This window comes from Schistocerca gregaria, chromosome 9 (genome assembly GCF_023897955.1).
Source record: "Schistocerca gregaria isolate iqSchGreg1 chromosome 9, iqSchGreg1.2, whole genome shotgun sequence".
Classification (NCBI taxonomy): Eukaryota; Metazoa; Arthropoda; class Insecta; order Orthoptera; family Acrididae; genus Schistocerca; species Schistocerca gregaria.
In genome coordinates, this window is record NC_064928.1 from 262,645,676 (window position 1) to 262,663,573 (window position 17,898).

General features: G+C 42.1%; 1 non-coding gene across 1 annotated transcript; it reads right to left on the reverse strand.

The window, feature by feature from the left end:
- Nucleotides 1-7,919: 7,919 nt before the first annotated feature.
- Nucleotides 7,920-7,994, reverse strand: Trnat-ugu (transfer RNA threonine (anticodon UGU)). The gene has a single exon. It is a non-coding gene; the product is annotated as a tRNA-Thr (tRNA).
- Between the last annotated feature and the right edge of the window lie 9,904 nt (nt 7,995-17,898).

Here is a 17,898-nt window from a genome sequence, read left to right on the forward strand (position 1 = left end):
GGGGGCAAGTTCCTTCGCGTACACTGTGTAAAACCGAACTGGTATCCCATCAGGACCAGCGGCCTTTCCTCTTTTGAGCGGTTTTAATTGTTTCTCTATTCCTCTGTCGTCTATTTCGATATCTACCATTTTGTCAACTATGCGACTTCAAGAGAAGGAAGCACAGTGCAGTCTTCCTCTGTGAAACAGCTTTGGAAGAAGACATTTAGTATTTGGCCTTTAGTCTGTCATCCTCTGTTTCTGTACCATTTTGGCCACAGAGTGTCTGGACATTTTGTTTTGATCCACCTACCGCTTTGACATAGGACCAAAATTTCTTACGATTTTTTGCCAATTCAGTACATAGAACTTTACTTTCGAATTCACTGAAAGCCTCTCGCATAGCCCTCCTCACACTACATTTCGCTTCGCGTAATTTTTGTTTGTCTGCAAGGCTTTGGCTATGTTTATGTTTGCTGTGAAGTTCCCTTTGCTTCCGCAGCAGTTTTCTAACTCGGTTGTTGTACCACGGTGGCTCTTTTCCATTTCTTACGATCTTGCTTGGCACATACTCATCTAACGCATATTGTACGATGGTTTTGAACTTTGTCCACTGATCCTCAACACTATCTGTACTTGAGACAAAACTATTGTGTTGAGCCGTCAGGTACTCTGTAATCTGCTTTTTGTCACTTTTGCTAAACAGAAAAATCTTATTACCTTTTTTAATATTTCTATTTACGGCTGAAATCGTCGTTGCAGTAACCGCTTTATGATCGCTGATTCCCTGTTCTGCATTAACTGATTCAAATAGTTCGGGTCTGTTTGTCACCAGAACGTCTAATATATTATCGCCACGAGTCGGTTCTCTGTTTAACTGCTCAAGGTAGTTTTCAGATAAAGCACTTAAAAATATTTCACTAGATTCTTTGTCCCTGCCACCCGTTATGAACGTTTGAGTCTCCCAGTCTATATCCAGCAAATTAAAATCTCCACCCAGAACTATAACATGGTGGGGAAATCTACTCGAAATATTTTCCAAATTATTCTTCTGGTGCTGAGCCACAACAGCTGCTGAGCCTGGGGGCCTATAGAGACATCCAATTACCATGTCTGAGCCTGCTTTAACCGTGACCTTCACCCAAATCATTTCACAATTAGAATCTCCGTCAATTTCCTTCGATACTATTGCACTTCTTATCGCTATAAACACGCCTCCCCCTTTACTGTCCAGCCTTTCTCTGCGATATACATTCTAATCGGAGTTTAGGATTTCATTACTGTTTACATGTGGTTTCAGCCAACTTTCTGTCCCTAGTACTATATGGGCGTTGTGACCGTTTATTAATGAGAGCAGTTCTGGGACCTTTCTATAGACGCTCCTGCAGTTTACTATTAGCACATTAATATTGTTATTCCCTGTCGCATTTTGCCTACTCCTGCCTTGCCGCGTCTCAGGAGGCGTCTTGTCGGGCCTAGGGAGGGAATTATCTAACCTAATAAAAAGCCCATGTGCACTCCACACGTACTCCGCTACCCTCGTAGCCGCTTCCGGCGTGTAGTGCACGGCTGACCTATTCAGGGGGACCATACATTTCTCCACCCCATTGCGGAGGTCGAGAAATTTGCACCCCAGCTCTCCGAAGAATCGTCTGAGCCTCTGGTTTAAGCCTTCCACTCGGATCCAAACCAGAGGACCGCGATCGGTTCTGGGAACGATACTACAAATAGTTAGCTCTGATTCCACCCCGCGAGCGAGGCTTTCCGCCTTCACCAACTCCGCCAACCGCCTGTACGAACTGAGGATGACCTCTGAACCCAGACGGCAGGAGTCATTGGTGCCGACATCAGCAACAATTTGCAGTCGGGTGCACCCAGTGCTCTCTATCGCCGCCGGTAGGGCCCCCTCCACATCTCGGATGAGACCCCCGGCAAGCACACAGAGTGAACACTGGCCTTCTTCCCCGACCTTTCCGCTATTTCCCTAAGGGGCTCCATCACCAGCCTAACGTTGGAGCTCCCAATAACTAATAAACCCCTCCCCCCGTGTGCCTGCTCGGACCTTGCTGAAGGAGCAGCCACATGTCCATTCACAGGCAGAGCGGGCGATGCCACACGGCCAGCCTCCACATTGACCCTCCGCCTCGTGCGCCGCGAACGCCGCTGAACCCGCCACTCCCCTTGGGGAGAGGGTGGCCAGCCGCGCCCGATACCCGCGAAGATGTCTCGACAGCAGGGACAGTGGGTGAAGCATCTAACACCTGGGGTGCACCATGCGACGCACTAGACTCCCCACTGCCGCTACACTCCGAGGCAGCAAAAGCAAAAACACACGGAAGAAGAAGTGACAAGTAAGAAAAATACAGTTAATACTTAAATTAAGGTAGCTCGCTGCACAGCAGACGTGAAGCAGACGGCGGTTAGGGCGACACATGAACTTACAACATAAAAGTAATAACAGATAAAAATACATGTTCATGAACCTGAGAGAAAATCAGTCCATAAGTTTAAGCAAACGCTATCAGCAGTACAATGAGAATCAGCTTAATTTTTCAATTAACTCCTCGACAGAATAGAAGGAGTGACCCATGAGGAAACACTCCAGTTTCGATTTGAAAGCGCGTGGATTACTGCTAAGATTTTTGAATTCGAGTGGCAGCTTATTGAAAATGGATGCAGCAGTATACTGCACACATTTTTGCACAAGAGTTAAGGAAGTCCGATCCAAATGGAGGTTTGATTTCTCCCGAGTATTAACCGAGTGAAAGCTGCTTATTGTTGGAAATAAACTAATATTGGTAACAAGAAACGACAATAAGGAATATACATATTGAGAGGCCAATGTCAAAATACCCAGACTCCCTGAACAGAGGTCGACAAGAGGTTCGTGAACTCACACCACTTTTTGCCCGAACCTCTCGTTTCTGAGCCAAAAATATCCTTCTAGAATGGGAAGAGTTACCCAAAAACATAATACCATACGACATAAGTGAATGGAAATAAGCAAAGTAGACTAATTTACTTGGCGAAGTATCACTCACTTTCGGTACCGTTCGAATAGTGAAAATGGCAGTATTAAGTCTTTGAACAAGATCCTGAACGTGGGCTTTCCACAACACCTTACTATTTATTTGAACACCTAGGAATTTGAACCGTTCAGTTTCACTAATCATATGCCTATGCTGTGATATTAAAACGTCAGGTTTTGTTGAATTGTGTGTTAGAAACTGTAAAAACTGAATCTTACTGTGATTTAACGTTAGTTTATTTTCTACAAGCCATGGACTGAGGTCATGTACTGCACTACTTGAAACGGAGTCAATGTTGCACACAACATCCTTTACTACCAAGCTAGTGTCATCAGCAAACAAAAATATTTTAGAGTTACCCGTAATACTTGAGGGCATATCATTTATATAAATAAGGAACTATAGCGGCCCCAACACTGATCCCTGAGGAACCCCCTCCCCCTTGATAGTACACTACTCAGATCCCCCATCACACTGTATTACGTTCCCCCATTCCTGTAGATCGTTCCCTAATGCTCTTCCTGAAACACTGTACAACTTCTGATTCTGTCAGTTCTTTCAGGTCCCATCTCCTTAAATTCCCACCTTTTTCCAGTTTCTTCAGTTTTAATCTACAGTTCATAATCAATATATTGTGATCAGAGTTCACATTTGCCCCTGGAGATGTCATACAATTTAAAATATGGTTCCTAAATCTCTGTCTTACCATTATATAATCTATATGAAATATTGCAGTATCTCCAGGTCTCTTCCACGTATACAACCTTCTTTCATGATTTTTGAACCAAGTGTTAGTTATGATTAAGTTATGCTCTGGGCAAAAGCCTACCAGGCGGCTTCCTCTTTAATTTTTTACCCCCATTCCATATTCACCTACTACGTCTCCTTTTCTTCCATTTCCTACTGTCGAATTCCAGTCACCCATTAATATTAAATTTTCATCTCCCATCACTATCTGAATGATTTCTTTTATCTCATCACACATTCCATCAATTTCTTCATCATCTGAGGACTACTTTTAAGACTTTGGTAGGCGTGGGATTCGTGGCTATCTTGGCCACAACAATGCGTTCACTATGCTGTATGTAGTAGCTTACCCGCATTCCTATTTTTATTAATTATTAGACCTACTCATGCATTAGCTTCATATTAGCCTACCTAATACTTAAATCTATATCCGATGTTAACAATGACGCCGGTGGATGGACTATCACGAAATTACTGACCGTCGAGAATGTCACAAATATAATCGACAAGCTAATGGGCCCTTCACAGGAAAAGGTTTTTTGCCAGAAAACGGGGAAAACTGAAACCCAGCAAATGAGTAAAAAAGTGTATATTCACTAACAAAAAAAATAGTGTACGCACACAACTTACACAACAATAGTCTGGGATTACTCTATTACGTAATACAGTTTTTGTGATTGTATCTTGCAGCTTTAGTTATTTTTAATTAAAAGAGGCTTTAAAAGGACAGAAAGAACGTGTTGGACTACGCTACAGATCGTTCTGTTAGCACAGTCTTTACTTTGTAATCACTTTCGTTGACTTCGGCAACTCTCAACAGAAATCTCCAACCTAACCGAGACAATGTGCTACGATACAGCCGAGATCATGACAAGAGAATGGGCTACATCACACTCGAAGTAAATGTATATAGGTAAGGATCCCCATGACCTGTATACGTCTGTTATAAAAAATCTCCAAGCCACTCTCCTCAAATAGACCGCAATCTTCTCTTGACCTTCAACTGTTACTATTTCAGAATTGAAAACCAGATTCAAAGAAAATTTGGCTACAAGGCACAAAACTAGAAAAATAAAAATAATAAAAGTGAGAACGTGAAACATGTTAGCAATAACCATAAACAGGAGATTTTACAGAAAATAAAATTGAGAATGGAAATTATTAATATTATCGACCGTTTAGGAACTCTAGGCTACGAAAGGGATGAAAACACATATCGAATAAGTGGTGGAAGAGTTAGTGTGTTTTAAGATTAAATCCAAACAAGAATTAGAGAAAAACATATCGACGCAAGGCCTCTATTACGAAAAATTGCTAAATCTCGAGACAAATTGTGTCCTTCTGTATTTGATGAAATGTTTCGGCCCCTAGTACGGATGAAACAGTATCTGCAATATCAACAGGAACTTCGGATATGTGTTTCATATTTCATCCAAGCCTGCAGTCTATAAATATTTAAACAAAATACTATAACAAAATACCACTACAGGGGAATTACTTACGGAGTAGTTCTTGGTAAAGAAACACAGGACACAATTACGTATGTGGGCTTAATACGAACTACAACTGTGTTTATAAATCGCTATAGTTGCCTTGGACTAACGACGAGCGAATATCAATATAACCTGTACGCTTTTCAAAGCTGTTATCCATGAAAAAGCTAAACCACGTATCGCGAACAAAATACTATTTAACACCGAAACAATGATATTAGCTGACAATGGGCACAGACTTTAGTCAATGGGCACTGTTGAAAATTTGTGCCAGACCAGGATTAGCACCCGAGTCCCCTGGTTACTAGGGAGAGGCAATGATCACTGTGTCCGAATTACACAGTGGTCAACAGAATATCACGAACTGCCCGAGCATGCCGTTCTTTAGATCCAAATTCTCAATTTCTCCATAGACTGCTAATGCACTGCTCCTTGAACATAATCCTCCTCCCCTTAATTATACAGTACATGGCGAAAAAAACAGACACCGAATATATGCAAACTTGGCCTTACGAACATTGCAGACGTCGTCTATGTAACACACGTCAAACTTCAAAGAATTTACCAATTCGTTGCATTGTTTACTATAGACCACAAATCAAGTAACGTAAAAAAAGCACTGCGTCTATTGAGATCATGATTCAGAGTTTAAAAAAAACTAATAAGTCGCCTACATATTACAGTTGCTGCCAAAAGAGGAGAACCATTATTTTCCCACAAAAGGAAATATAGTTAAAATGACGCTTCTATTTCGGTTAGTTTATGCGGTTACTAAAATTTGCCGTGAAAGTTACATAGTGGACTCTACCCTCCCCCCACCAGAAACGTAGTTATCGTGGCTGTTGTGAGACTTTTGTACACAGTTAGAGAAAGTGTGTTAAATGTGGCGCGGACGGAAACACTAGGCTACGCTACAGGGCAATCTGCTCGCACAACGTTTAGTCGGCATTCATAATGGTTAGCGTAAACAACTCTCAATCAAATTACCACCTTCCAACCTAACTTAGATCTCGGGCTACACTACCAATCGGCCTGTCATCACAACCAAATATTCATTGAGCGGGGGTGGGGGGATTTCCTGTATCTCTAGGAAAAACTGTCAGTTTTGTCAGACTCAACAGCAAGATTTACCAATGGTAAACACTTTTTAGACGGCTCGTAATTTTAGAATAGTCCTCTTCGTCTTACTTGGCATAAATTGTTCGCTGGCGTCCCAGCAGCTAGCTCCCTCAGTGTCTGCTTCTGCCATCGCACCACGCCAGTCTGCTGTTGTCCTAGCAGACCGAACGCACCGCACATCCGACACCTTCGGAACCACTCACTGGCCAGTTAGCAACTGACCGGAACACTGTTTACATCGTGAAAGGAAAACTATGCAAAGATGTACATTTAAATGGCACGACTGAGTAGCACACACACAGTAATATCTGAGGAATGTCCTTCGACACGCGCAGAACGAAAGTCTTCTCGCGAACGTACAGCGTCTCTGAAAAAAAATCTAGTGACTATATTCCGGCGTTACGGCCAGGTTCTCATACAAATGAGCAAAAAAGGGTAAATTTGAAAATTTTTTTGAGACAATGAAAATACATTCGAACGATCTGTTTGGGAATTACGAGTGACAATACTATGAGCTTAATTTTAGATTTTCAATAAAAAATGGCGCCCGTAATTATGATTTGATCAAGGGCTTGCGAGACTGGAGTACGCAGAGTGCGTGCAGTGTGGCACCTCAGATGTTACCTGAATTCAAAAATGGGTAACATCAGTTGATACTACATTATTTCTCTGAACTTGAAAATGGATAACATCAGTCGATTATACATAAAATTAATGGGAGCGCATACCTAACCGCAATGAAACAACCTTAAATTTAACGATACAGTGCTAATTCGAACTTTGAGTTCGATTTTGAGGGGTTTGTTTCACTCCTTATGCCTACACAAAAATTAGTTAATATTAACAAATGTCATATTATAGCTATAAGTTCCTAAGAAAAGTGTTTACTTTTAGGGGTCAGAGGTAGAAGTTAAGAGATCGAACCACTTTTAATTTATGCTGCATGCCGTTCAGAGAAAATCGTTACTCGAAAAAAAAAAAGTGTTCAAAGTTTAGGGAAAACATTTAGTTATATTATTACTTCGATTTGTATGAACTGAGTGTTACACATATATTCTTAATGTCGCTGAAAACGAATCTGAAGTCAGATTTTCAATATTCAAAACAGCTAATCCAATACGGAGGGCAAACGATTATGTTTTGACCAATTTTTACCAAAAATGTATTTTCGTTATTTACGTTTAGTCTGCAATTCAAGGAGTATTTATCAGCCCTTCCTCTACCTCTGATTGTTCCTAGACAGCAACTTCCTGTTCTTCTTGGCAGGAAAAGCCGATCTGTCTAAGCTGGATATGCAGCACTCGGCAGCCTGCACTTGATATTCGTCCGTATTTTCGGTGAGTATGTTTGCATGCATTCTGCAGTATGAATCCTTTTGAGCACGTGCGACACGGGACGAGTTATCATCTACATCTATATGGATACCCTGCAAAACACATTTAAGTGCCTGGCAAAGGGTTCATCGAATCACCTACACAACTGATAATTAATTGAAACCCTCAGCTGCCGACAGGTGTTGTTGATATACTTCGATGGGGACAGCTGAAAAGTGTGCCGCTACTGGGACTCGAACCCAGGATCTCCTGCTTACAAGGCAGACGCTCAATCCATCTGAGCTATCGAGGGCACAAATGAACAGCAGGACTGCAGGAATTTATCCCTCGCACGCTTCCCGTGAGACTCACACCCCGAACCGCCCACAATCCGATTACGTAATGTACTTAACAGGTATTTGTCCATCCACTCATTACTGGCTCACACTAAGGTGACGATTCCCGTAAGAGTTCCGGTAGCCTGTGCGCATTCGCACAGACGAAGGTCAATGGCTGGGTGACGTTTAACCATAGATATGAAGATAGTAACTGTTCTAGAAAGAACAGGCGCCACTGACGACCGTGCAGCTCTTCTAGAATACATGATAGACCGGCCGATGTGGCCGAGCGGTTGTAGGCACTTCAGTCGGGAGCCACGCGACCGCTACGGTCGCAGGTTCAAATCCTGCCTCGAGCATGGATGTGTGTGATGTCCTTAATTTAGTTACGTTTAAGTCGTTCTAAGTTCTAGGAAACTGATGACCTCAGATGTTAAGTCCCAAAGTGCTCAGAGCCATTTGAACCATCAGTCCGTATGTTTGCACACTACTTACAGTAACTTATGCTAAGGACAACACACACACAACCATGCCCGAGGGAGGACTCGAACCTCCAACGGGGGGAGCCGCGCGAACCGTGACAAGGCGTTGGACACATGGCGGGTACCCCGCGCGGCTCATGGCAGCCGTGACACTGCTTCAAACAATGGACTGTAGAAACTTTTGTAAAGCACGGATTAAAAAAAAAAAAACCTTTCCGTTCCAGGAGTCTAGACAAGTACACCTTTAAAAAATGCAACTACAAAGAAATTGAATTTTCGAACAGGGCAGGGCTTAAAACTTTGAAGAGTTAAATTTTAATGGCCGTTCTCTTGTATGCAAATAGTTTCACAGTAGAAATTTCTCTAGTTTTATTTATTTATTTATTTTTTGCTGTAGGTAAAGAAGGATAGGATTCTGAGAAGGGGGAAGGGGGGGGGGGGAGGAATCTCGCCTCTCCCACCTTGGAATTCTCAGTACAGAATTTTTATTCATTACGAGATTCTCAGCCACTTGCAGAAGTGATTTCGCGTGATTCTGCAAAACTTTTCCTTTAGCCAATCGTAGCAACTATAGGATTCCGTTCCTGCTGCATGACATGTCTCGGAACTTAAACTGACCAACTTATTTGCATAAAGAGCTAGCTTATCATCCGCTTCTTTACTTACTTAGACCGTTCATGGTCTGCAAAGCATTTTTTCTTTAATCGTTTTTTTTATGTCTTTTATAAACTGCAACACTTTCTAAACTTTTCTAAACTTAACGCCGTAGAAGCATGGTCTTTTGCTGAATGACCAAAAAGCAATGCTGACAGCTGGGGTCCAAGGTTTTTGTTAATCAAGCCGTTTGTATTCTTGTTTGTATAACGAATATTTCTTTATATCTAATTGAGAAGTGAAATACCGGTTTTCGTAGATGCAGATTTAAAATATTTTAATATAACGCAATAAATATTTCATTAAAATTTTCATCCCCTTATGCTCGAAGTTAAAAACCAGTGAAACACGTAGTTTTTAAAAATTGTAACAGATTAGCCGAATACGAATTGTCAGATATGCTTTCATAATGCTTTCATAATGAACCATTTTCAGAAACGTGGAGCCAGATCTGGGGGTGAATTTCCTTCTCTCCGAGACACCCGGCTTCTTCTTCGACTTAGCCGGCAAACAGGCCGAGGACGCCGGGTGGGGACCGAATATGCAGCAGTTTGTGGATGGCGACGTCGTCACTGGCTGTTGCCTTCGTGCGGGCCTCTTGTGTAAAGGGGGAGCCAACCGTTGCCAAGTGAAGGTCTGTATTCCACAGGAACGAGTTAGCATGGCACTCAGATATTTCCACGAATCGGCGGACGGGGGTCATTTGGGGTTCTTCAAGACCTTGAACCGAGTTCAGGAATACATGTTTTGGCCCAACCTATATCGCGATGGCAGGCGATTTGTTGGCAACTGTGTCCAGTGTAAGCGTGGTAAGCCCGATGTTGGGCTGCACAGAGAACTACTACAGTCGCTTAGGGAGCAGTGTCCTCTGGACCGCGACTCAAAGATCGAAACAACGATCGACGGAAACTGGCGCCAGAAACGCACCAGCTCACTCTATTTCATCCCCTTAGGGGTTGAACTTCCAAAAACACCGAAACACGTATTTTCTTATTTGTAGCCTTGAAGTCAAATACCAATTTTCGTAGATGTAGCCTTAAAAATACTTTCATAGTTCTTCCATAATTATTTATCTCAAAATAAAATGTTCATCCACTATTTCACCTCATAGAGGTTAAATTCCCAAAGATACTGGAACACATATTTCTTTATTTCTGACCTAGAAACCAGATACAAATGTTCGTATGCCTAGCTTCAAAATTACCTTAATAGCTACATGATTCAGAAATCCTTTCATGTCCTGCGTCTCCCCCTTAGAGGTGGAATTTTGAAATATGCAGTATAAGCGGTATAAGATCAACACTCTTTCCAAATCTCAAGGTTTATTTTCCTTGGCGGTCTGGACTGTGTGAGTTTCATAGTAATAGTCCTCCACACACACACACACACACACACACACACACACACACACACACACACACCACTACCAATGCCACCACCACCTCCTGGGGAAATTTCTGCAGACGCCCTTGTTCCACTGCAGTCATATTTTGCCGACGACCTACATTTGGCAGCGTGGGAGGGATAGTGTCGTGCAACAGACAGTATACTCAGTAGACAACGAACTGTTCGTTGTGAAATCAGCGACATATTAACCGAGACTGACACAGAAGGTGCTGAAGGTGAAGCACACTAGACTCGTGTCTACCACGGCTTCAAATAGTATCGATTTACTATGAACGGAAGTTCCGAAAAGTGAGCAAGTAATTTTACAGTAAATTCAGTACCGATGGTGAGGATATACAACGAAAAACATTTCTATAAAATTTCAGAAATAATGAAATATTCCACTCAAGTCGCTTGACAGAAAACGCAATGGATATGCTTGCACTTAAGACGGAATGCCCTACGTGCTTACGCAGGCTTACGACAGATCGCAAAATTCGGCAGTAGGCGTAAGCCAACCTCTTGTGCTGCCATCTGTTATTGATGCCAGGCATCAAGGTCTCAGTAGTACGACCATCCACTGGAGAGTAGTTTGCTTTGTAAGCACTCCGTCTTCAGGCCACGAGTGACCTACTGGGACAGCACCATCCGACCGCCGTGTCATCATCCGTGGAGGATGCGAACAGGAGGGGCGGGGGTCAGCACACTGCTCTCCCGGTCGTTATGTTGGTATTTTTTGACCGGAGCCGCTACTATTGGGTCGAGTAGCTCCTCGATTGGCATCATGAGGCTGAGTGCACCCCGAGAAATGGCAAGAGCGCATGGCGGCCTGGATGATCACCCATCCAAGTGCCTTCAACGCCCGACAACGCACTTAACTTCGGTGATCCCACGTGAACCGATGCAACCTCCGCGGCAAGGCCGTTGCCGCAGATATTTTACAGTAGTTGCTTACGTTTCATAATTATCTAGTTTACGGGGAAAATGTAAAAAAGGCGATTGTCACCGAAGCTACAACTAATCTGAATTTCTGGTTAGTTATCAAGTGGTCTTGTGTGCGAGCCTGAATTTTTCATCCTTTGCGGTGGGAATGATTCAAACCCGTCATGTTCTTCTTATGAAGTGTTCTATTTATTTTGCACACAATGATCGTTTGTAGTTGTCTTGAGTTACTAGGTTGATAAATTTTTGTTTGGCGCACGTATCATAACTGAGATTTGCGCTTAATGGCTGAAGGTGAATTAGCGTAATGAGTAGTAGCGAATGTTACAGTAACATGTTTGTAAATTATTTCAGGTAAATTACGTTAGTCGTGTAATATTATCCGTATACCAGTACAGTATATGGGCCAATTACGTTAGTCATGGAATACTATCCGTATAAGACTATGTCACCTTGGTGTCCCGGAATTTGCTTCAATTTTGGAATCCACGAAAGAACTGGAAATTTTCCTTTACACAGCTTTCCATATAATTTCTATTACAGTGATTCAGTCTTGCCTGTCACTCGACTTTTCTGACTGTGAAATAAATTCTATCGCTCAGGTGCTTATTACCTCTTCGTGTTTCCATTTGCCGATATTGCGCATAAACACATATCTCAAAGTTGCTATGGACATTGATGGAGCGACACACTTTTCTATGGCGACACTGCAGTTTATAGATAGAAAAACCGATCAGTTAAAACGACATGGGTATTTTAGTTCTGAATAACCGATGTCTTTCAGTATTTGTTTGCTCTCGGTTATAACAAGTATCTTTTCATTTTTTCCTGATAACCACGTAAAAACAGATATATCAATTAGCCACAGATGTCGTAGTAAAATTTTTAGTTTTCAAATAAACCTTTTTAAAAAAAGACGAGTAATTTTTATTCGTAAGATTTCCATAGCACTGAAATACGGCGTTATTACAGAAAAAAATGGGAAAAGTTATGTATGCCACTTTAATAACACTGCTGATAGAAACGAGCAACAAATGGATTGGTCCAACATTGCCGAGACAATACTGTGCCTGTAATACAAGCAGAGCGCGAGACTGGACACAGTTTCTCGCTGTTGTCGAACGTCAGTTGTAACATAGAATGGCACCATCTGGAAGTCTGGAAGTATTTTACGATATGCGGTACGAGTGAAGAACAAAGTTAGATTTGGTCGACTTGCGACATCATACAAGGAAAAAAGTTAAAATTTAACAAATCATTCATAGTTCTGGATAAAAGTAGAAAGTGCCTGATCTGCTGCTGTGTCTACGTAGTATGCCGTTATCTGCTTTTAGCCCTTAAAAACAGAGAAATTAAAACGAAAAAGAGAGTTCTCCTGCCGCAGTTTTCACTCTTTATCGCTGGACTATACGTAATGCCTGCATAGTGCTGTGATAACCGATTACAATATAATTTTTGAGCAGAGCTTCTAAAAGCTATAATCAGTAGGATAATATTGCCAGTTTTCTGTAGTATAGAAGCACTCGCCAGCAGCGAAGACCGGACAAAGTTTTATTTGACTATTTAATTTAAAGAAATTAGAATTATATTAATACCGTCAGTTGCTCGCGGGCGTTGATAAATATCAACGTGGACAAGTGAAAATGTGTGCCGCGACCGGGACTCGAACCCGGGATCTCTTGCTAAAATGACAGACGCTCTATCCATCTGAGGCACAGAGGACACAGTGTATGGTTCGACTGCAGGGACTATCTCGCGCACGCCTCCTGCGAGACTCACATTCTCACCTTGAATGTCTATACACTACAGTCGTAGAGTCCCACTCCAACACACTCATTCCTCGTGGAAGACATGTCCATATCAATATAAGTATATGGTTCTGGCAATACCAGCCATGACCTTCTTCTGTGAAGATGCACACGTATTCCCCGAACTGGACTTGGTAAGAATGTGTTCCACGAGTAATGAGTGTGTCGGTGTGGGACACTACGAATGTAGTGTGTGGACATGCAAGGTGAGAATGTGAGTCTCGCGGGAGGCGTGCGCGAGATAGTACCTGCAGTCACACTATCGTCTGTGCCCTCGGTGGCTCAGATGGGCAGAGCACCTGCCATGTAAGCAGGAGATCCCGGGTTCGAGTCCCAGACGTGCACACATTGTCACCTGTCGCCGTTGATATATATCGACACACGTGAGCAGCTGACGGTATTAATATAATTCTAATTTCGTTCTGAACGGCTGCAGGTCATCATAAGGGTATTTAATTTGACATTTTGATTCCATTTATCAAGAAACTGAGAAAGTAAAAATTGTTTAATCTTTGTTTGATTTCTACGTTTACTAGAGAAAATAATGTAAATAAAAGACTGAAAATCGGTTATTACAAGAACTGGTATTGTGACGGGCTTTAACAATTAGCTTAAAGAAGGGTTGGGAAACTGATAAGAGCCGAAAACCAGTTATTTCAGCGATAACCAACATTCCCACTGGTGTTCTGAGTGGTAATATTGACGCACAAGGACAACAAGAACAGTTTCTCAGAAAGGTTACTGGAGCTCTGATGTTCTCAAAATGAACGGGCCAGCCATTGTCGTCTGCGAGGGTGAAGGGGAGGGGGAGGGGAGGAGGTCGGGAGGGGAGGATAGGCAAAAGGGCACTTTCACCCATCGCCCCCAACCCTCCCTGGAATCTGGAGTAAAGAGTTTTTATTCGTTACAGTATACTCTTCCAGATAAGAATTCTCCACAATACTGATAAACCTTAGCTTTGGCCAGTTGTAGCGCTTATAGAGTTAGGGTCTTGTAGCTTGATGCACCTCGTAACTGACCAGCTGATTTGTACACAGAGTGCCAGTTTCAGAATCATGCACTCCAGCCCCGACGCGCCTTCCCCCCTCCCCACCACTGGAAATATTTCTGCAGACTCCAGTCTGCCACTGTGCATATATTTTGATAACATCCTGGTTTTAATAGCATCGAAGGAACAGCATTGTGCAGTAAAAGGGTAGACCTAGCACAGAACACACCATTCACAATGAAACGCATCACTTAGTAGATGGTGAAGTACTCTGAAGCTAGCCAGATAGAAACAGAACCTCCTGGCACTGCATCTAACCCGAATTCTAATCTTACACTAATCTCTTGTATGTACCTACCACGCCCTCAAAGAGCCAACGATTTACTATTATCAGAAGTTCCGAAAAATGAGGAAGAAATTGACCCACACTTTTTTGCGTTGTTTATTATTTCGATTACACCATAAAGGGAATGGACTTGTAGCCACAGGTTACACAAGCGATAGATGGTTTAAAATACATAAAAAGAGATGACAATAAGAAACGCTTTTTAAAAACACAATGATGCACGGCTTTTACGATTTTTACAGGAAAAAAATGGATGACAAAATAAAGGTTTTTCAAAAATACGCTGGTAGACAATATTGGGGATTTTTTATCTTTATAGATGACTAGCGGAAAAGCTTGGTGTTGACCAGGCATTTATTTAGAACTGTGCGTCCACGTCCGTACTATGCAGCGTCTGGCCTTGTCCTGAGTTTTTATGACGTATCTCCCGAAACATGTGTCGTACAATGATATAATTTTGTAGGTACATTCAGCGTCATATGCGGATACTGTCTGCAAAATTTATTGCGAATATAGTAGCAAAGAAGTAACAAATTTAAATGTCACGAATGCTGTGATGCCCACACACTTGGGTGTAACTAATGTACACGGGATGCTTGGCACGATCATTATGGCTACCATCACCTGTGGTCGTAATTGGACCAGCTGTGTCGACGTAGTGAAAATATAAATGTGCATAACATGGTAAACGTCCATTCTTCCCAGCCATCAGACCTGAACTACGATCAAAAATATCATAAAAAGTGGTAGGGGCAATGGCCTTGCCGCAGTGGATACACCGGTTCCCGTCAGATAACTGAAGTTTAGCAGTTTCGGGCGTGGTCGGCACTTGGATGGGTGACCATATGGGCCGCTATGCGCTGTTGGCATTTTTCGGGTTGCACTCAGCCTTCCGATGCCAATTGAGGAACTACTCGTCCGAATAGTAGCGGCTCCAGTCAAAGGAAACTACCACAACGAGTGGGAGAGCCAGCTCCTCCTCCACCCTCAGTGAGAATGACGTGGCGGTCGGATGGTCCTGATTGGCCACTTGTGACCTGAACACGGAGTGCTTTTTTAAAGTAGTACTCCCTACATAAAACTGACAGTCTAGGCTCAGGGACTGTCCACGGTAAATGCTGCAATGGACCTACGAATACTATTAAAATAACGGTTTGAGTTCTCTTTAATTGTCCAATCATCTGAAGTGAGTCCTTATTGCAGTACGCTGAAAAATAGATTTTATGTTAATGGCGGATAAATTTTATGTGAATGGCGGCAAATTAACTTTACCCTAATGACACACAAGGTCAATGCCGTACTATCACGTAAAGTATTCTCAGATCGAAATGTTTTGCATTACAAAATCTCCAATGTAGATTCATAATACCGCAATTATAATTCTCAAAATAATTTGGAGCTACGTTCAATGCATATTTAAATGCATCTTTCAAAACAATAACCGAATTCTCATTAAATCATCATTATCAATGGCTAGAGTATTCCTATTATTTCGTCTACCAAAAACCGCGTCTCACTATGGCTTCTTCAGTACGCTGTTTTGTTTTCCACTGTTGACAATAGAAACGATCTGGCAGATGTGACATTGTAGATGCGCAGTATGCGTGTCTTAATGCAAATAAACCGTCTGGAACATTTACCCTTGAACGTCCCTAGAATGGGATTTCATGGAACGTTATTACTTTCCTGTGTCCATTTCCATCACAAAAGCTGATCGCCACGACTGGGGAAGGGGAGGAGGGGGTGGGCTGAAAGTTGGCAGCAGTGGCAGAAAAACCGAAGAAAACCTCACGTTTTCGTCATTTGTTTTCATAATGAAGTAGTGCCAATTCATCACATCGCACGCTTTTCTCTCGGAAACGGTAAAATTCATCGTCTGGATATCAATGTCGCCTGCTGAGGTATGCAGTCGCACCACTCTGTACGAAATAGGTTCTAAGCTGATGCAGTCGACAAGTAACATCGAAATATATCGTCACCTAGAAATACATCGACACCTCGAAATAAATCCACACCTCGAAATAAATCGCCACCTCGAAATAAATCGCCACCTCGAAATAAATCGCAACCCTCGAAAAATCGCAACCTCGAAATAAATCGACACCGTGAAATAAATCGAAACCTCGAAATAAATCGACACCTCCAAACAACCGCTACACCGAAATGAGTCGATATCCCGAAGTATATCGACATCTAGACGCATTTCGGCTTACCATATAGACCGAAATCTCGATGCTAGTCGACATATCGAGATAAATTGAGGTACAGAAATATATCGATATCTCGAAATATATTGGTACCACGTAATATAAAGATATCTCTCAAAATAGCGATATCTAGAAATTTATGGATTACTAGAGATATGGAGGTACCTTGAATTATATCGATATCTTGATAAGAATCGATATCTGTAGTACACCAATACATGGAAATATATCGATACCTGGAAATATATAGACAACCTTAATTGTGTCGGTATATCAAAATAAATCGATATCTCGAAATAATCGGATACTCTAAATCAATCGATATCTCGAAATAAATAGACTCCTCAATATAGATAGATATCTCGAAATAAATCGATATCATGATTTAATGTGCGCATCCACGTAAGTCGATATATCGAATTGAATCGATAATGGGAAAAGTATGGACGTCTCAAAATAAATCTGTACCCCTAAGAAAACGATTATCGAAATAAATAGATATAACGAAATATATCGCTATCTTGATAAATACCATTATCTAGTGGTCGGATAAATGTTTCAAGATGACATGACATAACAGTATAGTCTACATACATGAAAATACTTTGGATTTTCAATATATCGATAGATTTCTAGACCTCGGGAAAAAAAATCTTTGATCCGACCTCGGGGCAAAAACGCAGACCTCGGGAAAAAACGTCGACCTCGGGGAAAAACGTCGACCTTAGGGCAAAAACGCCGACCTCGGGGAAAAACGCCGCCCTCGGGGCAAAAACGCCGACCTCGGGGAAAAACGCCGACCTCGGGGGAAAACGCCGACCTCGGGGAAAAACGCCGACCTTGGGAAAAACGACGACATCGTGGAAAAACGCCGACCTTGGGGAAAAACGACGACATCGTGGAAAAACGACGACCTCGGGAAAAACGACGACCTTCGGAAAACTGCTGACCTCAGGAAAAATCCAGTTCCATTAATTTACATAGACAATAATGTTAGTTACCATTAGGTTCTCAAAATGCAATCAAATTCCTGGTATTTATCACCTCACACAAAAAGTGGTCATGAC